Raw genomic sequence first — 25,692 nt, forward strand, 5'->3', positions numbered from 1 at the left:
TACGGTTTTATTTATCGAAGAAATTGGTATTTACGTTGACAATGAGTGGAAATGAATTTCTGACAGGTCCGCACTACAAAAAAACCGACAGAGAAGCGAAGCTAAATAAAATAGTTTAGAATAGTCACTGTCATAGTTACAAACTGCAAATACGGAGCGGTATGAAAAAAATACTACCAACAACACGCGGTATTCCCAAGCGGTCACCCATCCAAGTACTAACCACGCCCAATGTCGCTTAACTTCAGTGATCGGACGAGAACTGGTGTTTTACAGACATAGAATGGTCGTTGGTAAAAATACGGTTTTATTTATCGAAGAAATTGGTACTAACATTGACAATGAGTGAAAATGAATTTCTGACAGGTCCGCACTACAAAGAAACGGACAGAGAAGTGAAGCTAAATAAAATAGTTTAGAATAGTCACTGTCATAGTTGGAAACTGCAAAATTGGAGCGGTATGAAGAAAATACTACTAACAACACGCGGTATTCCCAAGCGGTCACCCATCCAAGTACTAACCACGCCCAATGTCGCTTAACTTCAGTGATCGGACGAGAACTGGTGTTTTACAGACATAGAATGGTCGTTGGTAAAAATACGGTTTTATTTATCGAAGAAATTTGTAGTTACGTTGACAATGAGTGGAAATGAATTTCTGACAGGTCCGCACTACAAAAAAACCGACAGAGAAGTGAAGCTAAATAAAATAGTTAAGAATACTCACTGTCATAGTTACAAACTGCAAAAATGGAGGGGTATGAAAAAAATACTACCAACAACACGCGGTATTCCCAAGCGGTCACCCATCCAAGTACTAACCACGCCCAATGTCGCTTAACTTCAGTGATCGGACGAGAACTGGTGTTTTACAGACATAGAATGGTCGTTGGTAAAAATACGGTTTTATTTATCGAAGAAATTGGTACTTACGTTGACAATGAGTGGAAATGAATTTCTGACAGGTCCGCACTACAAAAAAACCGACAGAGAAGTGAAGCTAATTAAAATAGTTTAGAATAGTCACTGTCATAGTTACAAACTGCAAAATTGGAGCGGTATGAAGAAAATACTACCAACAACACGCGGTATTCCCAAGCGGTCACCCATCCAAGTACTAACCACGCCCAATGTCGCTTAACTTCAGTGATCGGACGAGAACTGGTGTTTTACAGACATAGAATGGTCGTTGGTAAAAATACGGTTTTATTTATCGAAGAAATTGGTACTTACGTTGACAATGAGTGGAAATGAATTTCTGACAGGTCCGCACTACAAAAAAACCGACAGAGAAGTGAAGCTAAATAAAATAGTTAAGAATACTCACTGTCATAGTTACAAACTGCAAAAACGGAGCGGTATGAAGAAAATACTACCAACAACACGCGGTATTCCCAAGCGGTCAACCTTCCAAGTACTAACCACGCCCAATGTCGCTTAACTTCAGTGATCGGACGAGAACTGGTGTTTTACAGACATAGAATGGTCGTTGGTAAAAATACGGTTTTATTTATCGAAGAAATTGGTACTTACGTTGACAATGAGTGGAAATGAATTTCTGACAGGTCCGCACTACAAAAAAACCGACAGAGAAGTGAAGCTAAATAAAATAGTTTAGAATAGTCACTGTCATAGTTACAAACTGCAAAAACGGAGCGGTATGAAGAAAATACTACCAACAACACGCGGTATTCCCAAGCGGTCAACCTTCCAAGTACTAACCACGCCCAATGTCGCTTAACTTCAGTGATCGGACGAGAACTGGTGTTTTACAGACATAGAATGGTCGTTGGTAAAAATACGGTTTTATTTATCGAAGAAATTGGTACTTACGTTGACAATGAGTGGAAATGAATTTCTGACAGGTCCGCACTACAAAAAAAAACCGACAGAGAAGTGAAGCTAAATCAAATAGTTTAATATACTCACTGTCATAGTTACAAACTGCAAAAATGGAGCGGTATGAAGAAAATACTACCAACAACACGCGGTATTCCCAAGCGGTCACCCATCCAAGTACTAACCACGCCCAATGTCGCTTAACTTCAGTGATCGGACGAGAACTGGTGTTTTACAGACATAGAATGGTCGTTGGTAAAAATACGGTTTTATTTATCGAAGAAATTGGTACTAACATTGACAATGAGTGAAAATGAATTTCTGACAGGTCCGCACTACAAAGAAACGGACAGAGAAGTGAAGCTAAATAAAATAGTTTAATATACTCACTGTCATAGTTACAAACTGCAAAAATGGAGCGGTATGAAGAAAATACTACCAACAACACGCGGTATTCCCAAGCGGTCACCCATCCAAGTACTAACCACGCCCAATGTCGCTTAACTTCAGTGATCGGACGAGAACTGGTGTTTTACAGACATAGAATGGTCGTTGGTAAAAATACGGTTTTATTTATCGAAGAAATTGGTACTAACATTGACAATGAGTGAAAATGAATTTCTGACAGGTCCGCACTACAAAGAAACGGACAGAGAAGTGAAGCTAAATAAAATAGTTTAATATACTCACTGTCATAGTTACAAACTGCAAAATTGGAGCGGTATGAAGAAAATACTACCAACAACACGCGGTATTCCCAAGCGGTCACCCATCCAAGTACTAACCACGCCCAATGTCGCTTAACTTCAGTGATCGGACGAGAACTGGTGTTTTACAGACATAGAATGGTCGTTGGTAAAAATACGGTTTTATTTATCGAAGAAATTGGTACTTACGTTGACAATGAGTGGAAATGAATTTCTGACAGGTCCGCACTACAAAAAAACGGACCGAGAAGTGGAGCTAAATGAAACAGTTTAGAATAGTCACTGTCATAGTTGGAAACTGCAAAATTGGAGCGGTACGAAGAAAATACTACCAACAACACGCGGTATTCCCAAGCGGTCAACCTTCCAAGTACTAACCACGCCCAATGTCGCTTAACTTCAGTGATCGGACGAGAACTGGTGTTTTACAGACATAGAATGGTCGTTGGTAAAAATACGGTTTTATTTATCGAAGAAATTGGTACTTACGTTGACAATGAGTGGAAATGAATTTCTGACAGGTCCGCACTACAAAAAAACGGACCGAGAAGTGGAGCTAAATGAAACAGTTTAGAATAGTCACTGTCATAGTTGGAAACTGCAAAATTGGAGCGGTATGAAGAAAATACTACCAACAACACGCGGTATTCCCAAGCGGTCAACCTTCCAAGTACTAACCACGCCCAATGTCGCTTAACTTCAGTGATCGGACGAGAACTGGTGTTTTACAGACATAGAATGGTCGTTGGTAAAAATACGGTTTTATTTATCGAAGAAATTGGTACTAACATTGACAATGAGTGAAAATGAATTTCTGACAGGTCCGCACTACAAAGAAACGGACAGAGAAGTGAAGCTAAATAAAATAGTTTAGAATAGTCACTGTCATAGTTGGAAACTGCAAAATTGGAGCGGTATGAAGAAAATACTACCAACAACACGCGGTATTCCCAAGCGGTCACCCATCCAAGTACTAACCACGCCCAATGTCGCTTAACTTCAGTGATCGGACGAGAACTGGTGTTTTACAGACATAGAATGGTCGTTGGTAAAAATACGGTTTTATTTATCGAAGAAATTGGTAGTTACGTTGACAATGAGTGGAAATGAATTTCTGACAGGTCCGCACTACAAAAAAACCGACAGAGAAGTGAAGCTAAATAAAATAGTTAAGAATACTCACTGTCATAGTTACAAACTGCAAAAATGGAGGGGTATGAAAAAAATACTACCAACAACACGCGGTATTCCCAAGCGGTCACCCATCCAAGTACTAACCACGCCCAATGTCGCTTAACTTCAGTGATCGGACGAGAACTGGTGTTTTACAGACATAGAATGGTCGTTGGTAAAAATACGGTTTTATTTATCGAAGAAATTGGTACTTACGTTGACAATGAGTGGAAATGAATTTCTGACAGGTCCGCACTACAAAGAAACGGACAGAGAAGTGAAGCTAAATAAAATAGTTTAATATACTCACTGTCATAGTTACAAACTGCAAAAATGGAGGGGTATGAAAAAAATACTACCAACAACACGCGGTATTCCCAAGCGGTCACCCATCCAAGTACTAACCACGCCCAATGTCGCTTAACTTCAGTGATCGGACGAGAACTGGTGTTTTACAGACATAGAATGGTCGTTGGTAAAAATACGGTTTTATTTATCGAAGAAATTGGAACTAACATTAACAATGAGTGGAAATGAATTTCTGACAGGTCCGCACTACAAAAAAACGGACAGAGAAGTGGAGCTAAATGAAACAGTTTAGAATAGTCACTGTCATAGTTGGAAACTGCAAAATTGGAGCGGTATGAAGAAAATACTACCAACAACACGCGGTATTCCCAAGCGGTCAACCTTCCAAGTACTAACCACGCCCAATGTCGCTTAACTTCAGTGATCGGACGACAACTGGTGTTTTACAGACATAGAATGGTCGTTGGTAAAAATACGGTTTTATTTATCGAAGAAATTGGTACTTACGTTGACAATGAGTGGAAATGAATTTCTGACAGGTCCGCACTACAAAGAAACGGACAGAGAAGTGAAGCTAAATAAAATAGTTTAATATACTCACTGTCATAGTTACAAACTGCAAAAATGGAGGGGTATGAAAAAAATACTACCAACAACACGCGGTATTCCCAAGCGGTCACCCATCCAAGTACTAACCACGCCCAATGTCGCTTAACTTCAGTGATCGGACGAGAACTGGTGTTTTACAGACATAGAATGGTCGTTGGTAAAAATACCGTTTTATTTATCGAAGAAATTGGTACTTACGTTGACAATGAGTGGAAATGAATTTCTGACAGGTCCGCACTACAAAGAAACGGACAGAGAAGTGAAGCTAAATAAAATAGTTTAATATACTCACTGTCATAGTTACAAACTGCAAAAATGGAGGGGTATGAAAAAAATACTACCAACAACACGCGGTATTCCCAAGCGGTCACCCATCCAAGTACTAACCACGCCCAATGTCGCTTAACTTCATTGATCGGACGAGAACTGGTGTTTTACAGACATAGAATGGTCGTTGGTAAAAATACGGTTTTATTTATCGAAGAAATTGGTACTTACGTTGACAATGAGTGGAAATGAATTTCTGACAGGTCCGCACTACAAAAAAACGGACAGAGAAGTGGAGCTAAATAAAATAGTTTAATATACTCACTGTCATAGTTACAAACTGCAAAAATGGAGGGGTATGAAAAAAATACTACCAACAACACGCGGTATTCCCAAGCGGTCACCCATCCAAGTACTAACCACGCCCCATGTCGCTTAACTTCAGTGATCGGACGAGAACTGGTGTTTTACAGACATAGAATGGTCGTTGGTAAAAATACGGTTTTATTTATCGAAGAAATTGGAACTAACATTAACAATGAGTGGAAATGAATTTCTGACAGGTCCGCACTACAAAAAAACGGACAGAGAAGTGGAGCTAAATGAAACAGTTTAGAATAGTCACTGTCATATTTGGAAACTGCAAAAATGGAGGGGTATGAAAAAAATACTACCAACAACACGCGGTATTCCCAAGCGGTCACCCATCCAAGTACTAACCACGCCCAATGTCGCTTAACTTCAGTGATCGGACGAGAACTGGTGTTTTACAGACATAGAATGGTCGTTGGTAAAAATACGGTTTTATTTATCGAAGAAATTGGTACTTACGTTGACAATGAGTGGAAATGAATTTCTGACAGGTCCGCACTACAAAGAAACGGACAGAGAAGTGAAGCTAAATAAAATAGTTTAATATACTCACTGTCATAGTTACAAACTGCAAAAATGGAGGGGTATGAAAAAAATACTACCAACAACACGCGGTATTCCCAAGCGGTCACCCATCCAAGTACTAACCACGCCCAATGTCGCTTAACTTCAGTGATCGGACGAGAACTGGTGTTTTACAGACATAGAATGGTCGTTGGTAAAAATACGGTTTTATTTATCGAAGAAATTGGAACTAACATTAACAATGAGTGGAAATGAATTTCTGACAGGTCCGCACTACAAAAAAACGGACAGAGAAGTGGAGCTAAATGAAACAGTTTAGAATAGTCACTGCCATAGTTGGAAACTGCAAAATTGGAGCGGTATGAAGAAAATACTACCAACAACACGCGGTATTCCCAAGCGGTCAACCTTCCAAGTACTAACCACGCCCAATGTCGCTTAACTTCAGTGATCGGACGACAACTGGTGTTTTACGGACATAGAATGGTCGTTGGTAAAAATACGGTTTTATTTATCGAAGAAATTGGTACTTACGTTGACAATGAGTGGAAATGAATTTCTGACAGGTCCGCACTACAAAGAAACGGACAGAGAAGTGAAGCTAAATAAAATAGTTTAATATACTCACTGTCATAGTTACAAACTGCAAAAATGGAGGGGTATGAAAAAAATACTACCAACAACACGCGGTATTCCCAAGCGGTCACCCATCCAAGTACTAACCACGCCCAATGTCGCTTAACTTCAGTGATCGGACGAGAACTGGTGTTTTACAGACATAGAATGGTCGTTGGTAAAAATACGGTTTTATTTATCGAAGAAATAGGAACTAACATTAACAATGAGTGGAAATGAATTTCTGACAGGTCCGCACTACAGAAAAACGGACAGAGAAGTGGAGCTAAATGAAACAGTTTAGAATAGTCACTGTCATAGTTGGAAACTGCAAAATTGGAGCGGTATGAAGAAAATACTACCAACAACACGCGGTATTCCCAAGCGGTCAACCTTCCAAGTACTAACCACGCCCAATGTCGCTTAACTTCAGTGATCGGACGAGAACTGGTGTTTTACAGACATAGAATGGTCGTTGGTAAAAATACGGTTTTATTTATCGAAGAAATTGGTACTTACGTTGACAATGAGTGGAAATGAATTTCTGACAGGTCCGCACTACAAAAAAACCGACAGAGAAGTGAAGCTAAATAAAATAGTTTAGAATAGTCACTGTCATAGTTACAAACTGCAAAATCGGAGCGGTATGAAGAAAATACTACCAACAACACGCGGTATTCCCAAGCGGTCAACCTTCCAAGTACTAACCACGCCCAATGTCGCTTAACTTCAGTGATCGGACGAGAACTGGTGTTTTACAGACATAGAATGGTCGTTGGTAAAAATACGGTTTTATTTATCGAAGAAATTGGTACTTACGTTGACAATGAGTGGAAATGAATTTCTGACAGGTCCGCACTACAAAAAAACCGACAGAGAAGTGAAGATAAATAAAATAGTTTAGAATAGTCACTGTCATAGTTACAAACTGCAAAAACGGAGCGGTATGAAAAAAATACTACCAACAACACGCGGTATTCCCAAGCGGTCAACCTTCCAAGTACTAACCACGCCCAATGTCGCTTAACTTCAGTGATCGGACGAGAACTGGTGTTTTACAGACATAGAATGGTCGTTGGTAAAAATACAGTTTTATTTATCGAAGAAATTGGTACTAACATTGACAATGAGTGAAAATGAATTTCTGACAGGTCCGCACTACAAAGAAACGGACAGAGAAGTGAAGCTAAATAAAATAGTTTAGAATAGTCACTGTCATAGTTGGAAACTGCAAAATTGGAGCGGTATGAAGAAAATACTACCAACAACACGCGGTATTCCCAAGCGGTCACCAATCCAAGTACTAACCACGCCCAATGTCGCTTAAATTCAGTGATGGGACGAGAACTGGTGTTTTACAGACATAGAATGGTCGTTGGTAAAAATACGGTTTTATTTATCGAAGAAATTGGTACTTACGTTGACAATGAGTGGAAATGAATTTCCGACAGGTCCGTACTACAAAAAAACCGACAGAGAAGTGAAGCTAAATAAAATAGTTAAGAATACTCACTGTCATAGTTACAAACTGCAAAAATGGAGGGGTATGAACAAAATACTACCAACAACACGCGGTATTCCCAAGCGGTCACCCATCCAAGTACTAACCACGCCCAATGTCGCTTAACTTCAGTGATCGGACGAGAACTGGTGTTTTACAGACATAGAATGGTCATTGGTAAAAATACGGTTTTATTTATCGAAGAAATTGGAACTAACATTAACAATGAGTGGAAATGAATTTCTGACAGGTCCGCACTACAAAAAACGGACATAGAATTGGAGCTAAATGAAACAGTTTAGAATACTCACTGTCATAGTTACAAACTGCAAAAATGGAGGGGTATGAAAAAAATACTACCAACAACACGCGGTATTCCCAAGCGGTCACCCATCCAAGTACTAACCACGCCCAATGTCGCTTAACTTCAGTGATCGGACGAGAACTGGTGTTTTACAGACATAGAATGGTCGTTGGTAAAAATACGGTTTTATTTATCGAAGAAATTGGTACTTACGTTGACAATGAGTGGAAATGAATTTCTGACAGGTCCGCACTACAAAGAAACGGACAGAGAAGTGAAGCTAAATAAAATAGTTTAATATACTCACTGTCATAGTTACAAACTGCAAAAATGGAGGGGTATGAAAAAAATACTACCAACAACACGCGGTATTCCCAAGCGGTCACCCATCCAAGTACTAACCACGCCCAATGTCGCTTAACTTCAGTGATCGGACGAGAACTGGTGTTTTACAGACATAGAATGGTCGTTGGTAAAAATACGGTTTTATTTATCGAAGAAATTGGAACTAACATTAACAATGAGTGGAAATGAATTTCTGACAGGTCCGCACTACAAAAAAACGGACAGAGAAGTGGAGCTAAATGAAACAGTTTAGAATAGTCACTGTCATAGTTGGAAACTGCAAAAATGGAGGGGTATGAAAAAAATACTACCAACAACACGCGGTATTCCCAAGCGGTCACCCATCCAAGTACTAACCACGCCCAATGTCGCTTAACTTCAGTGATCGGACGAGAACTGGTGTTTTACAGACATAGAATGGTCGTTGGTAAAAATACGGTTTTATTTATCGAAGAAATTGGAACTAACATTAACAATGAGTGGAAATGAATTTCTGACAGGTCCGCACTACAAAAAAACGGACAGAGAAGTGGAGCTAAATGAAACAGTTTAGAATAGTCACTGTCATAGTTGGAAACTGCAAAATTGCAGCGGTATGAAGAAAATACTACCAACAACACGCGGTATTCCCAAGCGGTCAACCTTCCAAGTACTAACCACGCCCAATGTCGCTTAACTTCAGTGATCGGACGAGAACTGGTGTTTTACAGACATAGAATGGTCGTTGGTAAAAATACGGTTTTATTTATCGAAGAAATTGGTACTTACGTTGACAATGAGTGGAAATGAATTTCTGACAGGTCCGCACTACAAAAAAAAACCGACAGAGAAGTGAAGCTAAATCAAATAGTTTAATATACTCACTGTCATAGTTACAAACTGCAAAAATGGAGCGGTATGAAGAAAATACTACCAACAACACGCGGTATTCCCAAGCGGTCACCCATCCAAGTACTAACCACGCCCAATGTCGCTTAACTTCAGTGATCGGACGAGAACTGGTGTTTTACAGACATAAAATGGTCGTTGGTAAAAATACCGTTTTATTTATCGAAGAAATTGGTACTTACGTTGACAATGAGTGGAAATGAATTTCTGACAGGTCCGCACTACAAAGAAACGGACAGAGAAGTGAAGCTAAATAAAATAGTTTAATATACTCACTGTCATAGTTACAAACTGCAAAAATGGAGGGGTATGAAAAAAATACTACCAACAACACGCGGTATTCCCAAGCGGTCACCCATCCAAGTACTAACCACGCCCAATGTCGCTTAACTTCAGTGATCGGACGAGAACTGGTGTTTTACAGACATAGAATGGTCGTTGGTAAAAATACGGTTTTATTTATCGAAGAAATTGGAACTAACATTAACAATGAGTGGAAATGAATTTCTGACAGGTCCGCACTACAAAGAAACGGACAGAGAAGTGAAGCTAAATAAAATAGTTTAATATACTCACTGTCATAGTTACAAACTGCAAAAATGGAGGGGTATGAAAAAAATACTACCAACAACACGCGGTATTCCCAAGCGGTCACCAATCCAAGTACTAACCACGCCCAATGTCGCTTAACTTCAGTGATCGGACGAGAACTGGTGTTTTACAGACATAGAATGGTCGTTGGTAAAAATACGGTTTTATTTATCGAAGAAATTGGTACTTACGTTGACAATGAGTGGAAATGAATTTCTGACAGGTCCGCACTACAAAGAAACGGACAGAGAAGTGAAGCTAAATAAAATAGTTTAATATACTCACTGTCATAGTTACAAACTGCAAAAATGGAGGGGTATGAAAAAAATACTACCAACAACACGCGGTATTCCCAAGCGGTCACCCATCCAAGTACTAACCACGCCCAATGTCGCTTAACTTCAGTGATCGGACGAGAACTGGTGTTTTACAGACATAGAATGGTCGTTGGTAAAAATACCGTTTTATTTATCGAAGAAATTGGTACTTACGTTGACAATGAGTGGAAATGAATTTCTGACAGGTCCGCACTACAAAGAAACGGACAGAGAAGTGAAGCTAAATAAAATAGTTTAATATACTCACTGTCATAGTTACAAACTGCAAAAATGGAGGGGTATGAAAAAAATACTACCAACAACACGCGGTATTCCCAAGCGGTCACCCATCCAAGTACTAACCACGCCCAATGTCGCTTAACTTCATTGATCGGACGAGAACTGGTGTTTTACAGACATAGAATGGTCGTTGGTAAAAATACGGTTTTATTTATCGAAGAAATTGGTACTTACGTTGACAATGAGTGGAAATGAATTTCTGACAGGTCCGCACTACAAAAAAACGGACAGAGAAGTGGAGCTAAATGAAACAGTTTAGAATAGTCACTGTCATAGTTGGAAACTGCAAAATTGGAGCGGTATGAAGAAAATACTACCAACAACACGCGGTATTCCCAAGCGGTCAACCTTCCAAGTACTAACCACGCCCAATGTCGCTTAACTTTAGTGATCGGACGACAACTGGTGTTTTACAGACATAGAATGGTCGTTGGTAAAAATACGGTTTTATTTATCGAAGAAATTGGTACTTACGTTGACAATGAGTGGAAATGAATTTCTGACAGGTCCGCACTACAAAGAAACGGACAGAGAAGTGAAGCTAAATAAAATAGTTTAATATACTCACTGTCATAGTTACAAACTGCAAAAATGGAGGGGTATGAAAAAAATACTACCAACAACACGCGGTATTCCCAAGCGGTCACCCATCCAAGTACTAACCACGCCCAATGTCGCTTAACTTCAGTGATCGGACGAGAACTGGTGTTTTACAGACATAGAATGGTCGTTGGTAAAAATACGGTTTTATTTATCGAAGAAATAGGAACTAACATTAACAATGAGTGGAAATGAATTTCTGACAGGTCCGCACTACAGAAAAACGGACAGAGAAGTGGAGCTAAATGAAACAGTTTAGAATAGTCACTGTCATAGTTGGAAACTGCAAAATTGGAGCGGTATGAAGAAAATACTACCAACAACACGCGGTATTCCCAAGCGGTCAACCTTCCAAGTACTAACCACGCCCAATGTCGCTTAACTTCAGTGATCGGACGAGAACTGGTGTTTTACAGACATAGAATGGTCGTTGGTAAAAATACGGTTTTATTTATCGAAGAAATTGGTACTTACGTTGACAATGAGTGGAAATGAATTTCTGACAGGTCCGCACTACAAAAAAACCGACAGAGAAGTGAAGCTAAATAAAATAGTTTAGAATAGTCACTGTCATAGTTACAAACTGCAAAAACGGAGCGGTATGAAGAAAATACTACCAACAACACGCGGTATTCCCAAGCGGTCAACCTTCCAAGTACTAACCACGCCCAATGTCGCTTAACTTCAGTGATCGGACGAGAACTGGTGTTTTACAGACATAGAATGGTCGTTGGTAAAAATACGGTTTTATTTATCGAAGAAATTGGAACTAACATTAACAATGAGTGGAAATGAATTTCTGACAGGTCCGCACTACAGAAAAACGGACAGAGAAGTGGAGCTAAATGAAACAGTTTAGAATAGTCACTGTCATAGTTGGAAACTGCAAAATTGGAGCGGTATGAAGAAAATACTACCAACAACACGCGGTATTCCCAAGCGGTCAACCTTCCAAGTACTAACCACGCCCAATGTCGCTTAACTTCAGTGATCGGACGAGAACTGGTGTTTTACAGACATAGAATGGTCGTTGGTAAAAATACGGTTTTATTTATCGAAGAAATTGGTACTTACGTTGACAATGAGTGGAAATGAATTTCTGACAGGTCCGCACTACAAAAAAACCGACAGAGAAGTGAAGCTAAATAAAATAGTTTAGAATAGTCACTGTCATAGTTACAAACTGCAAAAACGGAGCGGTATGAAGAAAATACTACCAACAACACGCGGTATTCCCAAGCGGTCAACCTTCCAAGTACTAACCACGCCCAATGTCGCTTAACTTCAGTGATCGGACGAGAACTGGTGTTTTACAGACATAGAATGGTCGTTGGTAAAAATACGGTTTTATTTATCGAAGAAATTGGAACTAACATTAACAATGAGTGGAAATGAATTTCTGACAGGTCCGCACTACAAAAAAACGGACAGAGAAGTGGAGCTAAATGAAACAGTTTAGAATAGTCACTGTCATAGTTGGAAACTGCAAAATTGGAGCGGTATGAAGAAAATACTACCAACAACACGCGGTATTCCCAAGCGGTCAACCTTCCAAGTACTAACCACGCCCAATGTCGCTTAACTTCAGTGATCGGACGAGAACTGGTGTTTTTTTTTTTTATAATATTTATTCAAGAAAAAATTACAATGAGTAAATATCACATCGTTCACTGTAGTGAATAGTCTACCGCTTATACATATGTCCGCTAGATTGCCAAATCGCTTCGGCGACGCTCACAACCTACTAATACTAAGTTTTCATGGGATACTTATAATATGTTTCCTATATTAAGCGCTTTCCCGAATGAGACGGGAGACAAGTAACAACCTCAGGTACTAAGTTCCGGAAAAGAAGGCTAGACATCTGTCTAAAAAAACCGGGACGGAATTTTTTTTTTTTTGCCTCACTCATGGGCTGTGGATAATATTCACATTCATACCAATATACACGCACACATTCATACTCCTTATATTTACTATGTACATATTTACATATTTACAACGTTGTAGAGAAACAATAAGGAATGGTTTGCAAAATATAGAGATCCGTAACATCCATTTCGCTCTCGCGTGGATCCTCTAGCGGATCCGGTCTTAATCCTAGTATAATCATCACAGAGGAATATCATCCCCCAGCCACCAATACTTGTTTATATTCCGCTGGTACCTATTCTCGGTATCCACTTTGGGCAGTGTCATTTTAAAAACTTTCTCAACCTCCGTATTTAAACAGTCTATATTTTGGTTGTAGGTGATACGCTTATCGGAGGACTTTCTGTTTAAATGGTATATTGAGGGAATATTATTTTTGTCCATGATTCTGCCCGTTTTATCTAGGAACATGAAAGCTTCAGGGGGGAGGTGGCCTGATAGGATGGCATTCTTGTAGTACTCATCGTTTGGGTATATAGCTCCACTGATGAGATCGTTGTTGCGGATATTCGGGATGTTTGCAAAGTAGTCCCTTATTAGCTTTATAATGTGGCTATCGATCCTGGGAATCTTAGCCGCATCGTAGAGCTTTTTACTATTTTCGAACCATTTGTAGTTGGTTTTTTCGTTTCTATATACCCCCGTGCAAGCCCTTATACATTTTCTTTCAAATTTCCGTATTTTCTCCATTACATGAGGGCCCACGTTGTACCAGATGGGACAGCCATATGTGAGGATCGGTCTAACCAGAAGCATATAGCAAATAATTTTGATCCTATTGTTTAGATATTTGGAGTAAAATATTCTACTGTGTATGATGAAAGATTTTCGGGCTTTATCGAGTTGGATGTCTAGGTGTCTATTAAGAAGCATGCGTTCATCTAGGTTTAGTCCAAGGTATTTAACAGTTTTTTGGTGCGGTATTGTTATATTGTTTATCTTAATATTAAATGTTTTATAGGTTCTGCGGAATGCTTTGGATTTATTTGCAAGTTTTTCCCTAAATAAAATTGTTTCAGACTTTTGAGGGTTTATTTTTAATTTCCAAGTAAAATAATAATCATTGATTTTATCTATTGTGATTTGCATTCTTTCCTGTAATTTAGATACATTTGTCCCTGTAATATATACTATTAAGTCGTCAGCAAAAAACAGTGTATGTATGTCACTTGATTCAGCTATTCCAAACAGATTTGGTAGTTCCGCGTTGTAAAAGTTGAAGAGTGTTGGGGCGGTAACCGTTCCCTGTTGCATACCGTCAGTCAGCTCATATATAAGACCAGAACTCGACTTGCCCCCTGTTGTATAAAATTTTTTGTTGCGTAGCATACTGGTTATTATTTTTAAAAGGTGTGGGGGGCATCCCTTTTTAGAAAGTTTATAGACAAGGCCTTTTATCCAAACCGTGTCGAAAGCCTTCTCTAAGTCTATAAGACATGCTGCTACACTTTCCTTCTTTGCCAGGGCATAGTGAATGTCTGAAGTTAGTTTGTTTAGAGCATGTACTGTGCTTAGCTTGTACCTAAACCCGAATTGATTATCTGGAATTATATTTCTTTCAGTGAGGAATTTTTCTAGTGGTATTTTTATTAGAATTTCAAATATTTTGGATACATTCGGGAGTAAGCTAATGGGTCTGTAGCTACTGGGGTCTGAGGGATTCTTACCCTTTTTGTGAATTGGAACCACCTTCGCTGTCTTCCAGTCCTTCGGGAAATAACAGTTATTGAGGCAATTATTGAAAATGATACTATAATCATAGATGGTTACAAAGGGAAGGTTTTTAAGAACTATGTTAGGGATTTCGTCTATACCAGCAGATTTCTTGTTATTTAACTTTCGGAACAGTTTTAGGGTTTCCAAAGGATTGGTAAAGTAGTAAGAATCCACATCCCAGTTTGGGTTGCTGGCTATGTTGGTATCTGAGAATAGGGTCAGCGAGTTGTTTGACCTATTATTGGTATCCATTTCTCCAACAATGTCTTCGAACTGATTTTCGATGATTCTGTTTAATCTTTTCTCACCAAGGTCCCTATTCTGAGAATAGACATCCGCGAAGCTGGCTCCGATTACATCAAGTTTATCTTTTTCACTTGAGATTAAGAAGCTTCCATTGTTATCTTTTTGCAGGGTATTTAGGTCTATTTTGGCTTGATTCAATAGGTTTGTACGGTTATTATCGATTATCAAGTTTGGGATTGAGATTTTTCCTTTTGGTCTAAATAATGAGTTAACTTGCGGGAACATTAGCTTTGAGTTTATGGGGATTTTTTTGATTTTGTTCTCCCAGTAGTTATTGACCGATTTCTGGAATTCTTTTTTAATTTCTATTTTGCATTTTTTTATGCATTGTTTTGAATTTTGGATGATAAGGGGGGCCAGCGCCGATGGATGTCTGTATTCGTTGTTCAGAATCGATATTAACTTGCTTTTTGTTTTAAGAAGGTGTCTAATTCTAGGGTTAACATATGCGTCCGTGGGGTTATAGTCGGGGAATTTCGGTATTTTTTTTTCCATTGCCTTACTTATATTGTTGCCAATATCTGATAGATACTTATCGATTTCTTTGTTGGATAGATTCCTGGTTTGAGGAATGATGATATCATTATTAGAGACCAATTCTGTTTGGAATGCTTCCCAGTCTGTTTTATTGTAATTGTAAGGATTATTTGGGACCGATAGTGCTATTTGATCCTCAATCTTTGGTAACATGAAGTGAATACATATGGCTCTATGGTCACTGTCTATATCTATAGTCTTAATTGTCCCATCTGGATTGAGATTGCAAGACTGTAACCTGCTGTCGGTGAGCCCGATATCAATGTAAGAGTTAGATCTAGGGTATGTAGGCATGTTAGTGCCTCTTAGAGCAATTCTAAAATCTATACTATTGTCTGTCACCCAATTATAAAGGGCCAGACCCCTTCCATTGTAATACGGGTTATTCCACGCTGCGTGTTTCGCGTTAAGATCCCCGGCTATCACGAAATAATTATTAAGATTGTCCAAAGAGAGGGACTTGAAGATGTATTCCAATTCCGATATGAATTCTGTGGCTTCTGCACCAGGCGCATACGCAGATACAATGATTAGACTACTACCACTATGCAATCTGATCCTTACAGCTACGATCTCCAGCACCGCTAAATTTCTGTTAATGGAAATTTGCTCAAACTTAATTTCTTTTTTAATTAGTAGAGCAACACCACCCCCATTTGCTGGGCTTCTATCTTTCCTTAACAAATTATAATTTTTGAATTTTGGCTTGTGGAAAGGTTTTAGTTTTGTTTCACTTAAGAGAGCAAAATCTGGGTCTTCTTTTTTTAATAACTGTACTAGATTGTGTCTTCTTTCATTTGTTGCTATAGAGTTAACGTTAGCAGCTATAATTTTAAGTTGTACTTTTTTTGTGTTATTCACTATTGATCTGGGATAAATTTGCTGAAATTGTGGTTGTTTCCATTTGAGTTAAATTATGCCCAAAATATATATCGTGAAGTCTTTGAATATTAACTGAATTAGTGTTTATGAGATTTTCTAACCTGTTAAATTGTAGTGATATAGAATTTTTAAATTCCGAGAACTGTTCTCCTATGGGGATAGGGGGAGCCTCTTGGGCTCGTTGAGGTGTTATATATAAGTGGCTAGAGGAGGGTTGCGTATTCCACTTTCTAACCGCCTTTTCTCTTTGGGCAGTTTCTATAGCCCTAGGTGGTTGACTGTTAGTATTATTTTTAACTACTTGAGCAAAGGAGACATCAGGTTTATAGCTTTTTGGGTTCAGATTGTTTTTCATTCTATTCAAAGCCTCTATTTTATTCTCAGTTCTGTTAGTCATTTTTTCTACTATTCTATTTTTAATTTCTTTATACTTAGGGCATCCTTTATATGATGCAGGATGACCAAAGCTTTTGCAACGGACACAGTAGATTTTAGATAATTCTAATTTCTCATCTTTCTTAATTGGACATTCGCCTGCCCCATGGCTATTCATACATTTCACGCACCTATATTCTAAATTACAATTGCTCGCTGTGTGGCCTGCCCTTTGGCACCGATGGCACATGATCGGTTCTTTTTTTATAATTCTATCCCATACGATTGCTTGATGTAGTAGATACTTAATCTTGGTGAGCGCATTTATATCACTCTCAGGTGAGATTTTGACTATAAAAAAAGGAAGGGTCTTTTTATTCAAGGCAGAGCTAGTTGTGGTAAAGTGGGACACACCGACAATATCTACTTGAGGAATTTTGAGCTCCTTCAGCTCCGCCATAACCTCGTCTGTGGAAAAGCTGGCATCTATGCCTTTGAGCAATAAAGAGCGGTTTTTAAGGGACTTTGGTGTATAGGTATAATACTTAATTTGTCTTAGAATTAGTGTATCGATCACAGCTTTATAGTCTTCTAAATTATTTAATTGCACGTAGTGTTTATTAGCATTTAATCTCTTAATGATAAAATTTCTTAATCCTAGGGTTTCTTTTAAAATTCTATATGAGATCTGTTGTGACGTTTCTACTATATTTATAATTGGGGGCTTTACCTTTGCAATATTCTTAGGTAAAAAAGGTGTGTCTTTCCTCTGTATATCGTCCTCCAGATGGTGGAATATTTGCCCCTGCGTCTGATGGCAGGGATCTCCAAGGTCCATGGTGTCCAGAACTGTGTGGTCCTGGGGCAAAGAGGCAGGTTCGTGTGAGCTTCTACTTGACCCAGCTACTTCCGCTGGTGATAGAGATGCTGAGTTGGATCTTGGACGTTTTAATGGTGTTCCCTCATGTCTGATTTCTTGCGTATCCTTCTTTCGGTCCTGGTTGTTCGTGTGTACATCTCTTTCTTTAACAGCGCTTGCCTCATTTTTGGATTTCTCCTCTTCTAGTTGTTTTGCCAGAGTTTCAATGGTTTTTTTTAAGACTTCAATAGTTTTGAGCAAATCTTTGTGCGAGAGATCGGTTTGCTCGCTACTAAGAGACTCCTGGTTCATCTTTGTGGCACTCCTCGCTTTTTTCTTCATTTCAGTCGTCTTTGGTTTAGTGGTACTTATATTAGATTTTCTAACCTTAAAATTTGGTTGTGGGTTTATCTTCTTCTCTTTCTTTTTGAGCTGCAGGAGATCAACCACCTGTGCTTGGATGCTTTCATTGGGCAAACTGGTTTTACTTCCTTCGTTTAAAAATTCTAGGATAGCACCAGCTTTACACTGTCGGAATTTGCTACTCTCCGTCCCGCGTGTTCGTACGTTGCTCGAGACGCTGTGGGGGCTAGCCCCCTGTGTCTCAGAAATATCTTCAATATTAATTGCATGAACAGTACCTTCGTTATTATCGAGATCCATATGCTAGATATAAGGCACAATACTTCGCTTTATTCTATTTAATCATTTTATTCTCTTTACTTGGAATAAAACTAACCTCACTTCTTGCGCATAACACGTCTTGCTAGCAAGACGTTCGCAGCGCCTCGAGAACTGGTGTTTTACAGACATAGAATGGTCGTTGGTAAAAATACGGTTTTATTTATCGAAGAAATTGGAACTAACATTAACAATGAGTGGAAATGAATTTCTGACAGGTCCGCACTACAAAAAAACGGACAGAGAAGTGGAGCTAAATGAAACAGTTTAGAATAGTCACTGTCATAGTTGGAAACTGCAAAATTGGAGCGGTATGAAGAAAATACTACCAACAACACGCGGTATTCCCAAGCGGTCAACCTTCCAAGTACTAACCACGCCCAATGTCGCTTAACTTCAGTGATCGGACGAGAACTGGTGTTTTACAGACATAGAATGGTCGTTGGTAAAAATACGGTTTTATTTATCGAAGAAATTGGTACTTACGTTGACAATGAGTGGAAATGAATTTCTGACAGGTCCGCATTACAAAAAAACCGACAGAGAAGTGAAGCTAAATAAAATAGTTTAGAATAGTCACTGTCATAGTTACAAACTGCAAAAACGGAGCGGTATGAAGAAAATACTACCAACAACACGCGGTATTCCCAAGCGGTCAACCTTCCAAGTACTAACCACGCCCAATGTCGCTTAACTTCAGTGATCGGACGAGAACTGGTGTTTTACAGACATAGAATGGTCGTTGGTAAAAATACGGTTTTATTTATCGAAGAAATTGGTACTTACGTTGACAATGAGTGGAAATGAATTTCTGACAGGTCCGCACTACAAAAAAAAACCGACAGAGAAGTGAAGCTAAATCAAATAGTTTAATATACTCACTGTCATAGTTACAAACTGCAAAAATGGAGCGGTATGAAGAAAATACTACCAACAACACGCGGTATTCCCAAGCGGTCACCCATCCAAGTACTAACCACGCCCAATGTCGCTTAACTTCAGTGATCGGACGAGAACTGGTGTTTTACAGACATAGAATGGTCGTTGGTAAAAATACGGTTTTATTTATCGAAGAAATTGGTACTTACGTTGACAATGAGTGGAAATGAATTTCTGACAGGTCCGCACTACAAAGAAACGGACAGAGAAGTGAAGCTAAATAAAATAGTTTAGAATAGTCACTGTCATAGTTGGAAACTGCAAAATTGGAGCGGTATGAAGAAAATACTACCAACAACACGCGGTATTCCCAAGCGGTCAACCTTCCAAGTACTAACCACGCCCAATGTCGCTTAACTTCAGTGATCGGACGAGAACTGGTGTTTTACAGACATAGAATGGTCGTTGGTAAAAATACGGTTTTATTTATCGAAGAAATTGGTACTAACATTGACAATGAGTGAACATGAATTTCTGACAGGTCCGCACTACAAAGAAACGGACAGAGAAGTGAAGCTAAATAAAATAGTTTAGAATAGTCACTGTCATAGTTGGAAACTGCAAAATTGGAGCGGTATGAAGAAAATACTACCAACAACACGCGGTATTCCCAAGCGGTCACCCATCCAAGTACTAACCACGCCCAATGTCGCTTAACTTCAGTGATCGGACGAGAACTGGTGTTTTACAGACATAGAATGGTCGTTGGTAAAAATACGGTTTTATTTATCGAAGAAATTGGTACTAACATTGACAATGAGTGAAAATGAATTTCTGACAGGTCCGCACTACAAAGAAACGGACAGAGAAGTGAAGCTAAATAAAATAGTTTAGAATAGTCACTGTCATAGTTGGAAACTGCAAAATTGGAGCGGTATGAAGAAAATACTACCAACAACACGCGGTGTTCCCAAGCGGTCACCCATCCAAGTACTAACCACGCCCAATGTCGCTTAACTTCAGTGATCGGACGAGAACTGGTGTTTTACAGACATAGAATGGTCGTTGGTAAAAATACGGTTTTATTTATCGAAGAAATTGGTACTTACGTTGACAATGAGTGGAAATGAATTTCTGACAGGTCCGCACTACAAAGAAACGGACAGAGAAGTGAAGCTAAATAAAATAGTTTAATATACTCACTGTCATAGTTACAAACTGCAAAAATGGAGGGGTATGAAAAAAATACTACCAACAACACGCGGTATTCCCAAGCGGTCACCCATCCAAGTACTAACCACGCCCAATGTCGCTTAACTTCAGTGATCGGACGAGAACTGGTGTTTTACAGACATAGAATGGTCGTTGGTAAAAATACGGTTTTATTTATCGAAGAAATTGGTACTTACGTTGACAATGAGTGGAAATGAATTACTGACAGGTCCGCACTACAAAAAAAAACCGACAGAGAAGTGAAGCTAAATCAAATAGTTTAATATACTCACTGTCATAGTTACAAACTGCAAAAATGGAGCGGTATGAAGAAAATACTACCAACAACACGCGGTATTCCCAAGCGGTCATCCATCCAAGTACTAACCACGCCCAATGTCGCTTAACTTCAGTGATCGGACGAGAACTGGTGTTTTACAGACATAGAATGGTCGTTGGTAAAAATACGGTTTTATTTATCGAAGAAATTGGTACTTACGTTGACAATGAGTGGAAATGAATTTCTGACAGGTCCGCACTACAAAGAAACGGACAGAGAAGTGAAGCTAAATAAAATAGTTTAATATACTCACTGTCATAGTTACAAACTGCAAAAATGGAGGGGTATGAAAAAAATACTACCAACAACACGCGGTATTCCCAAGCGGTCACCCATCCAAGTACTAACCACGCCCAATGTCGCTTAACTTTAGTGATCGGACGAGAACTGGTGTTTTACAGACATAGAATGGTCGTTGGTAAAAATACGGTTTTATTTATCGAAGAAATAGGAACTAACATTAACAATGAGTGGAAATGAATTTCTGACAGGTCCGCACTACAGAAAAACGGACAGAGAAGTGGAGCTAAATGAAACAGTTTAGAATAGTCACTGTCATAGTTGGAAACTGCAAAATTGGAGCGGTATGAAGAAAATACTACCAACAACACGCGGTATTCCCAAGCGGTCAACCTTCCAAGTACTAACCACGCCCAATGTCGCTTAACTTCAGTGATCGGACGAGAACTGGTGTTTTACAGACATAGAATGGTCGTTGGTAAAAATACGGTTTTATTTATCGAAGAAATTGGTACTAACATTGACAATGAGTGAAAATGAATTTCTGACAGGTTCGCACTACAAAGAAACGGACAGAGAAGTGAAGCTAAATAAAATAGTTTAGAATAGTCACTGTCATAGTTGGAAACTGCAAAATTGGAGCGGTATGAAGAAAATACTACCAACAACACGCGGTATTCCCAAGCGGTCACCCATCCAAGTACTAACCACGCCCAATGTCGCTTAACTTCAGTGATCGGACGAGAACTGGTGTCTTTTTTTTTTTTGAAAAATGTTTATTAACAAAATATTGGACACTCAACGTAAGTAACAGGCGTTAATAAACATCTGAAAAAATTGCCATACAATCTCTTACTTAAAATATTAATAGACTAATTGTTCCACATGGTGGAAACTCTTAGCGAACAATATCGGGAGAAGATTCTTTGATATTATAATATGGTAGCAGTAAAAATTCTAGGAAAGAATTGCACAATTTAACGCCACAGAAGGATGTGGGAACTTATCACGAAGGGGAAAAAACAACCAGAAGGAGGGTAAAAGCCCCATACTCAATCTAACGCCATCCCTAATTTTAAATTGTTACGTTCGGAACGTAAAATTTTTCTTTTAAGGCAGGGTATGCATCAACAACGCCTAGCGTTATGGGAAATCCCTCGTTGATCATACTCCTGCCTATTAATTAATAATATTTTTGATAGAACAAAAACCCCTTTTCTTGGAGCGTCGTCGTCTCAACGTACTGCCGTCCCGCGATACAGATAAGGCGGTGCTGACGCAGCGGCGTTCTCACCAGAGAGTCGCGTTCGGAAAGACCCAGTGATTCTCCTTCTGTGCCGAATCCGTTTTATGTAAGCGGCAGGGTTGCGTTTCAACAATGCTTTGCAGCATTGTGGGAGAACCCTCGTTGAGCACACCTCTGACCGTCGCGTTAAACATTGTAACATAATCAGTAACGGCTACAGCGGGAATGCGCAGACTGGATCATTTCTTAGAAGACTGACGAAATTGTATGCTCTACATCCGGTGCAGGGGACCGCGCCTTCCCACGATCTTGTCGCATGTGTGAATTAGTAATTAATTAAAAATTGTTGTTAAAATTTGAATACTCAACACAATTTCTGATAGTCAACCGACTGTGGGATTCCCCTAGTCAGAAATTGTGTATATGAAATCATGAACATTAAGGGAGGACCTTTAGCTGTGCGAAATTGTATGTGAGACGTCATGTTTTCCTGTGAGTACAAATATTCCGTAAAGATTGATCATATATTTGAATCGGGAGTCTGATGGATGGACGTGAAAACGCACACACACACCGCCTCGTTAAGTAGACGGGCCCATGGTAGCGCGGCCGAGCGATAAAATGCAGCGTAAGCATTTTCGGTACGGACCCACTGTGGTCGCTGCCGAGAGCGTGAAGCTGCGGCACTCTGTGACGATAAATCGTGAGGTGCGTGTCATTGGGGTCCGCAAGTGTTTTAGAGCTAGAGTTCTCCGGTCTACTGTGTAACCGCGTGAAAGACTCGACTTTGCGAAACAAATATTCTAATAACTTCGAAACTATTTATTCTGTTAACGATTTAATCCAAATTTTTATTGTATCTACTAGTTAAAATTATTATTATTCAGTTTCATTTCATAATTCAACTCAGTACTACTCTGTGACGATAAATCGTGAGGTGCGTGTCATTGGGTCCGCGAAGTCTTATAGAGCTAGAGTTCTCCGGTCTACTGTGTAACCGCGTGAAAGACTCAACTTTGCGAAACAATTCAAATCCTAAACTTTTCAAAACTAATTATTCGCTTAACTTACTCAGTTAATAATTTAATTTACATTATTTCCGTTTCAATTTATAATTCAAATCAAGTGTGTGTGTGTGTGTTTTCGCGTCTAATCCTTCTTTCTGATTCAGGTTTATCAGCGATCCAGAAAGTTTTCCAAAACTTAAAAAGCAAATTTAAAGCATATTGTCAATTAGATTATTGTGACTGTCTGGTGAGTTGCACATCTTATCTCTTTTTGTACACGAAAATACACCGTTATAATTAATTCGTACCTAACGATAATTTCTGACAGTCAAACGACTGTGGGATTCCCCTAGTCAGGAATTATACCGATTTCACAAACGTCTATTCTTTCTAAATTATTGATTGATTTGTTCATATTCAGTTCTGTTAAATGTTTTACATCCATTCATTATTTAATCATTAAAACTTTATTTACTATTAAATTCTACTCATCAATTACCTATCTGATTCCATTGAAAAGACCCGTACGGGACTAGAGCACCAACGATCCCAAAATCTACCCCTTCTCCTTCTGAGAAGGTACCTAAATAATTATCAACTAAAAGAATCGACTGTTACGACTGCGGCGAGCCTCCTTGCTTTTTCTAAATCATAAACTCAATCCAGCAATACTTGATAGTCTAATGACTGTGGGATACCCCTAATCGATATTGCGTCTAAAAATCGTGCCGCTCGAACACTAAAAAGGCCGCGGCACGTAACAGATCTGGTGGCAGCGGTGGGATACCAGGAATTCTCTTGCAAGAATTCCTGGGTGCTCATATTCATTGAAATCAGATAGAATTATAAAATTTTTCCATTTTTGTATATATTATCAGTGTGGTCGTGGTAATGCTGGGACTATTATCTATATTTATTGACTAGTTCTGCCCATATATTTTTATACAAATATTCAACCATGTCTCAAGACGCAAGTGCAATGATGACCTCCATGGCGGAGTGCTTGACTATTCAAAATAGTACTTTAAATATTCCGTACTTTGATGGGAAGGGCGTTCCTCTTAAGGATTTTGTACAGGATGTACAAAATAGCGCAGCATTAGTGCCTCCTGCATTAGAGGGCTCGTTTCTAAAATCAGTATTAGGAAAATTGAAGGGTTCAGCTCGCGATAGCACGTATGGAAAAACATTTACTACAGTTAATGAACTAATTAAACATCTAAAGGGTAGATTCGCACCGGGCAAGAATTATCCTTACTATCAACACGAAATAGAAAATATTCGGATGAAAAAGGACGAATCAGTTAGCGATTTTTATGACAGATTAAACATATTAATTAGCGGAGCTCGAGTTGCGTTAGAGGATAGTTATGGGAATAATGCAGAACAAATGTTATTACCATTAAAAGAATGCGGATTGGAAGCTTATATTCGCGGACTTCCAGATGAAATAGCGCGCTCAGTAGATGCACGTGACCCTAAAACTTTAGAAGATGCGAGAAAATTTGCAGCGCGTATAGAAACGCGAATGAAATCCGGAATATTACCATCGAATGAAATCCAGAAAGTATCATTTAATCAGAATAATAACTATTCTAGACCATCGAATTCTTACTATCAGGATTACGCTAATCGCCAATCCATTAACCCTCCTCGCTATCAAAATTATGCAATTCGAAACGAAGAAGAGAATCGCACACGTTCACCGAGTCCCAATCCTGACGTAACCGGATCGCCAGTAGGAATTTTAAAATCCCCATCACGCAACAGGGAACCATACAATCATTATTACAATCCACCGGGATTTCCTCCACATCCGTACTACTCGCCTTATTTCTATCCGCCAATGCCATATCCTAATTATTACCCGTATGATCATTAAAATACAAACAGTAATGAACCACCACGTTCAGCAAGAGATAGGTATTCTCAATGGCCTAGACCAAGATCTCCATCTCCTATTCCTCCATCAACGAGACCGAGTTCTCCATATAATAGAAATACTAAACCCGAAGATAGAACCGGTCATTTAAACGCACAAATGACCCGACGGACGGACGCGACGTCGAGTCATTCGGAAAAGGAGCGTCATGCAACAGTAAAATTTCTAGCAAACCAAGAAAAATTGCAACGGTAGAAAAACCCGAATCCCCACTAGTAAAAATGATGGGTAAAGAGCTGAATATGGGTTGTGCATATTTCCTCGTAGATACAGGA

At 39.1% G+C, this 25,692-nt stretch overlaps 29 non-coding genes and 23 pseudogenes across 29 annotated transcripts; all 52 read right to left on the reverse strand.

Annotated features, from left to right (window-relative positions):
• Positions 1 to 174: 174 nt before the first annotated feature.
• On the reverse strand, positions 175 to 295 carry LOC143370628 (5S ribosomal RNA). Its single transcript, XR_013085732.1, has one exon. It is a non-coding gene; the product is annotated as a 5S ribosomal RNA (ribosomal RNA).
• Positions 296 to 474: 179 nt separating this feature from the next.
• LOC143370830 (5S ribosomal RNA) lies at positions 475 to 595 on the reverse strand. The gene has a single exon (XR_013085930.1). It is a non-coding gene; the product is annotated as a 5S ribosomal RNA (ribosomal RNA).
• A 179-nt stretch (positions 596 to 774) lies between these two features.
• LOC143370629 (5S ribosomal RNA) lies at positions 775 to 895 on the reverse strand. Its single transcript, XR_013085733.1, has one exon. It is a non-coding gene; the product is annotated as a 5S ribosomal RNA (ribosomal RNA).
• A 179-nt stretch (positions 896 to 1,074) lies between these two features.
• On the reverse strand, positions 1,075 to 1,195 carry LOC143370630 (5S ribosomal RNA). Its single transcript, XR_013085734.1, has one exon. It is a non-coding gene; the product is annotated as a 5S ribosomal RNA (ribosomal RNA).
• A 179-nt stretch (positions 1,196 to 1,374) lies between these two features.
• On the reverse strand, positions 1,375 to 1,495 carry LOC143370918 (5S ribosomal RNA; annotated as a pseudogene).
• Positions 1,496 to 1,674: 179 nt separating this feature from the next.
• LOC143370919 (5S ribosomal RNA) lies at positions 1,675 to 1,795 on the reverse strand (annotated as a pseudogene).
• Positions 1,796 to 1,976: 181 nt separating this feature from the next.
• LOC143370631 (5S ribosomal RNA) lies at positions 1,977 to 2,097 on the reverse strand. Its single transcript, XR_013085735.1, has one exon. It is a non-coding gene; the product is annotated as a 5S ribosomal RNA (ribosomal RNA).
• Positions 2,098 to 2,276: 179 nt separating this feature from the next.
• Positions 2,277 to 2,397, reverse strand: LOC143370632 (5S ribosomal RNA). Its single transcript, XR_013085736.1, has one exon. It is a non-coding gene; the product is annotated as a 5S ribosomal RNA (ribosomal RNA).
• A 179-nt stretch (positions 2,398 to 2,576) lies between these two features.
• On the reverse strand, positions 2,577 to 2,697 carry LOC143370633 (5S ribosomal RNA). The gene has a single exon (XR_013085737.1). It is a non-coding gene; the product is annotated as a 5S ribosomal RNA (ribosomal RNA).
• A 179-nt stretch (positions 2,698 to 2,876) lies between these two features.
• Positions 2,877 to 2,997, reverse strand: LOC143370921 (5S ribosomal RNA; annotated as a pseudogene).
• A 179-nt stretch (positions 2,998 to 3,176) lies between these two features.
• On the reverse strand, positions 3,177 to 3,297 carry LOC143370922 (5S ribosomal RNA; annotated as a pseudogene).
• A 179-nt stretch (positions 3,298 to 3,476) lies between these two features.
• LOC143370634 (5S ribosomal RNA) lies at positions 3,477 to 3,597 on the reverse strand. The gene has a single exon (XR_013085738.1). It is a non-coding gene; the product is annotated as a 5S ribosomal RNA (ribosomal RNA).
• A 179-nt stretch (positions 3,598 to 3,776) lies between these two features.
• LOC143370636 (5S ribosomal RNA) lies at positions 3,777 to 3,897 on the reverse strand. The gene has a single exon (XR_013085741.1). It is a non-coding gene; the product is annotated as a 5S ribosomal RNA (ribosomal RNA).
• Positions 3,898 to 4,076: 179 nt separating this feature from the next.
• On the reverse strand, positions 4,077 to 4,197 carry LOC143370637 (5S ribosomal RNA). Its single transcript, XR_013085742.1, has one exon. It is a non-coding gene; the product is annotated as a 5S ribosomal RNA (ribosomal RNA).
• A 179-nt stretch (positions 4,198 to 4,376) lies between these two features.
• LOC143371002 (5S ribosomal RNA) lies at positions 4,377 to 4,497 on the reverse strand (annotated as a pseudogene).
• Positions 4,498 to 4,676: 179 nt separating this feature from the next.
• Positions 4,677 to 4,797, reverse strand: LOC143370638 (5S ribosomal RNA). The gene has a single exon (XR_013085743.1). It is a non-coding gene; the product is annotated as a 5S ribosomal RNA (ribosomal RNA).
• Positions 4,798 to 4,976: 179 nt separating this feature from the next.
• LOC143370969 (5S ribosomal RNA) lies at positions 4,977 to 5,097 on the reverse strand (annotated as a pseudogene).
• A 179-nt stretch (positions 5,098 to 5,276) lies between these two features.
• On the reverse strand, positions 5,277 to 5,397 carry LOC143370782 (5S ribosomal RNA). Its single transcript, XR_013085885.1, has one exon. It is a non-coding gene; the product is annotated as a 5S ribosomal RNA (ribosomal RNA).
• Positions 5,398 to 5,576: 179 nt separating this feature from the next.
• LOC143370639 (5S ribosomal RNA) lies at positions 5,577 to 5,697 on the reverse strand. Its single transcript, XR_013085744.1, has one exon. It is a non-coding gene; the product is annotated as a 5S ribosomal RNA (ribosomal RNA).
• A 179-nt stretch (positions 5,698 to 5,876) lies between these two features.
• Positions 5,877 to 5,997, reverse strand: LOC143370640 (5S ribosomal RNA). Its single transcript, XR_013085745.1, has one exon. It is a non-coding gene; the product is annotated as a 5S ribosomal RNA (ribosomal RNA).
• Positions 5,998 to 6,176: 179 nt separating this feature from the next.
• On the reverse strand, positions 6,177 to 6,297 carry LOC143371005 (5S ribosomal RNA; annotated as a pseudogene).
• A 179-nt stretch (positions 6,298 to 6,476) lies between these two features.
• LOC143370641 (5S ribosomal RNA) lies at positions 6,477 to 6,597 on the reverse strand. The gene has a single exon (XR_013085747.1). It is a non-coding gene; the product is annotated as a 5S ribosomal RNA (ribosomal RNA).
• A 179-nt stretch (positions 6,598 to 6,776) lies between these two features.
• LOC143370923 (5S ribosomal RNA) lies at positions 6,777 to 6,897 on the reverse strand (annotated as a pseudogene).
• Positions 6,898 to 7,076: 179 nt separating this feature from the next.
• LOC143370924 (5S ribosomal RNA) lies at positions 7,077 to 7,197 on the reverse strand (annotated as a pseudogene).
• A 179-nt stretch (positions 7,198 to 7,376) lies between these two features.
• LOC143370925 (5S ribosomal RNA) lies at positions 7,377 to 7,497 on the reverse strand (annotated as a pseudogene).
• Positions 7,498 to 7,676: 179 nt separating this feature from the next.
• LOC143371017 (5S ribosomal RNA) lies at positions 7,677 to 7,797 on the reverse strand (annotated as a pseudogene).
• A 179-nt stretch (positions 7,798 to 7,976) lies between these two features.
• LOC143370772 (5S ribosomal RNA) lies at positions 7,977 to 8,097 on the reverse strand. The gene has a single exon (XR_013085875.1). It is a non-coding gene; the product is annotated as a 5S ribosomal RNA (ribosomal RNA).
• Positions 8,098 to 8,275: 178 nt separating this feature from the next.
• Positions 8,276 to 8,396, reverse strand: LOC143370642 (5S ribosomal RNA). Its single transcript, XR_013085748.1, has one exon. It is a non-coding gene; the product is annotated as a 5S ribosomal RNA (ribosomal RNA).
• A 179-nt stretch (positions 8,397 to 8,575) lies between these two features.
• Positions 8,576 to 8,696, reverse strand: LOC143370643 (5S ribosomal RNA). Its single transcript, XR_013085749.1, has one exon. It is a non-coding gene; the product is annotated as a 5S ribosomal RNA (ribosomal RNA).
• Positions 8,697 to 8,875: 179 nt separating this feature from the next.
• Positions 8,876 to 8,996, reverse strand: LOC143370644 (5S ribosomal RNA). The gene has a single exon (XR_013085750.1). It is a non-coding gene; the product is annotated as a 5S ribosomal RNA (ribosomal RNA).
• Positions 8,997 to 9,175: 179 nt separating this feature from the next.
• Positions 9,176 to 9,296, reverse strand: LOC143370926 (5S ribosomal RNA; annotated as a pseudogene).
• A 181-nt stretch (positions 9,297 to 9,477) lies between these two features.
• LOC143370799 (5S ribosomal RNA) lies at positions 9,478 to 9,598 on the reverse strand. Its single transcript, XR_013085901.1, has one exon. It is a non-coding gene; the product is annotated as a 5S ribosomal RNA (ribosomal RNA).
• Positions 9,599 to 9,777: 179 nt separating this feature from the next.
• On the reverse strand, positions 9,778 to 9,898 carry LOC143370645 (5S ribosomal RNA). The gene has a single exon (XR_013085751.1). It is a non-coding gene; the product is annotated as a 5S ribosomal RNA (ribosomal RNA).
• Positions 9,899 to 10,077: 179 nt separating this feature from the next.
• LOC143370968 (5S ribosomal RNA) lies at positions 10,078 to 10,198 on the reverse strand (annotated as a pseudogene).
• Positions 10,199 to 10,377: 179 nt separating this feature from the next.
• On the reverse strand, positions 10,378 to 10,498 carry LOC143370647 (5S ribosomal RNA). Its single transcript, XR_013085754.1, has one exon. It is a non-coding gene; the product is annotated as a 5S ribosomal RNA (ribosomal RNA).
• Positions 10,499 to 10,677: 179 nt separating this feature from the next.
• On the reverse strand, positions 10,678 to 10,798 carry LOC143370970 (5S ribosomal RNA; annotated as a pseudogene).
• Positions 10,799 to 10,977: 179 nt separating this feature from the next.
• Positions 10,978 to 11,098, reverse strand: LOC143371006 (5S ribosomal RNA; annotated as a pseudogene).
• Positions 11,099 to 11,277: 179 nt separating this feature from the next.
• LOC143370648 (5S ribosomal RNA) lies at positions 11,278 to 11,398 on the reverse strand. The gene has a single exon (XR_013085755.1). It is a non-coding gene; the product is annotated as a 5S ribosomal RNA (ribosomal RNA).
• Positions 11,399 to 11,577: 179 nt separating this feature from the next.
• Positions 11,578 to 11,698, reverse strand: LOC143370928 (5S ribosomal RNA; annotated as a pseudogene).
• A 179-nt stretch (positions 11,699 to 11,877) lies between these two features.
• Positions 11,878 to 11,998, reverse strand: LOC143370929 (5S ribosomal RNA; annotated as a pseudogene).
• Positions 11,999 to 12,177: 179 nt separating this feature from the next.
• On the reverse strand, positions 12,178 to 12,298 carry LOC143370930 (5S ribosomal RNA; annotated as a pseudogene).
• Positions 12,299 to 12,477: 179 nt separating this feature from the next.
• On the reverse strand, positions 12,478 to 12,598 carry LOC143370932 (5S ribosomal RNA; annotated as a pseudogene).
• A 6,279-nt stretch (positions 12,599 to 18,877) lies between these two features.
• LOC143370933 (5S ribosomal RNA) lies at positions 18,878 to 18,998 on the reverse strand (annotated as a pseudogene).
• Positions 18,999 to 19,177: 179 nt separating this feature from the next.
• Positions 19,178 to 19,298, reverse strand: LOC143370934 (5S ribosomal RNA; annotated as a pseudogene).
• A 181-nt stretch (positions 19,299 to 19,479) lies between these two features.
• Positions 19,480 to 19,600, reverse strand: LOC143370649 (5S ribosomal RNA). The gene has a single exon (XR_013085756.1). It is a non-coding gene; the product is annotated as a 5S ribosomal RNA (ribosomal RNA).
• A 179-nt stretch (positions 19,601 to 19,779) lies between these two features.
• Positions 19,780 to 19,900, reverse strand: LOC143370935 (5S ribosomal RNA; annotated as a pseudogene).
• A 179-nt stretch (positions 19,901 to 20,079) lies between these two features.
• Positions 20,080 to 20,200, reverse strand: LOC143370650 (5S ribosomal RNA). The gene has a single exon (XR_013085757.1). It is a non-coding gene; the product is annotated as a 5S ribosomal RNA (ribosomal RNA).
• Positions 20,201 to 20,379: 179 nt separating this feature from the next.
• On the reverse strand, positions 20,380 to 20,500 carry LOC143370764 (5S ribosomal RNA). The gene has a single exon (XR_013085868.1). It is a non-coding gene; the product is annotated as a 5S ribosomal RNA (ribosomal RNA).
• A 179-nt stretch (positions 20,501 to 20,679) lies between these two features.
• LOC143370651 (5S ribosomal RNA) lies at positions 20,680 to 20,800 on the reverse strand. Its single transcript, XR_013085758.1, has one exon. It is a non-coding gene; the product is annotated as a 5S ribosomal RNA (ribosomal RNA).
• Positions 20,801 to 20,981: 181 nt separating this feature from the next.
• On the reverse strand, positions 20,982 to 21,102 carry LOC143370801 (5S ribosomal RNA). Its single transcript, XR_013085903.1, has one exon. It is a non-coding gene; the product is annotated as a 5S ribosomal RNA (ribosomal RNA).
• Positions 21,103 to 21,281: 179 nt separating this feature from the next.
• Positions 21,282 to 21,402, reverse strand: LOC143370816 (5S ribosomal RNA). The gene has a single exon (XR_013085917.1). It is a non-coding gene; the product is annotated as a 5S ribosomal RNA (ribosomal RNA).
• A 179-nt stretch (positions 21,403 to 21,581) lies between these two features.
• On the reverse strand, positions 21,582 to 21,702 carry LOC143370936 (5S ribosomal RNA; annotated as a pseudogene).
• Positions 21,703 to 25,692: the final 3,990 nt, after the last annotated feature.

This window comes from Andrena cerasifolii, chromosome 6 (genome assembly GCF_050908995.1).
Source record: "Andrena cerasifolii isolate SP2316 chromosome 6, iyAndCera1_principal, whole genome shotgun sequence".
Taxonomy (NCBI): Eukaryota; Metazoa; Arthropoda; class Insecta; order Hymenoptera; family Andrenidae; genus Andrena; species Andrena cerasifolii.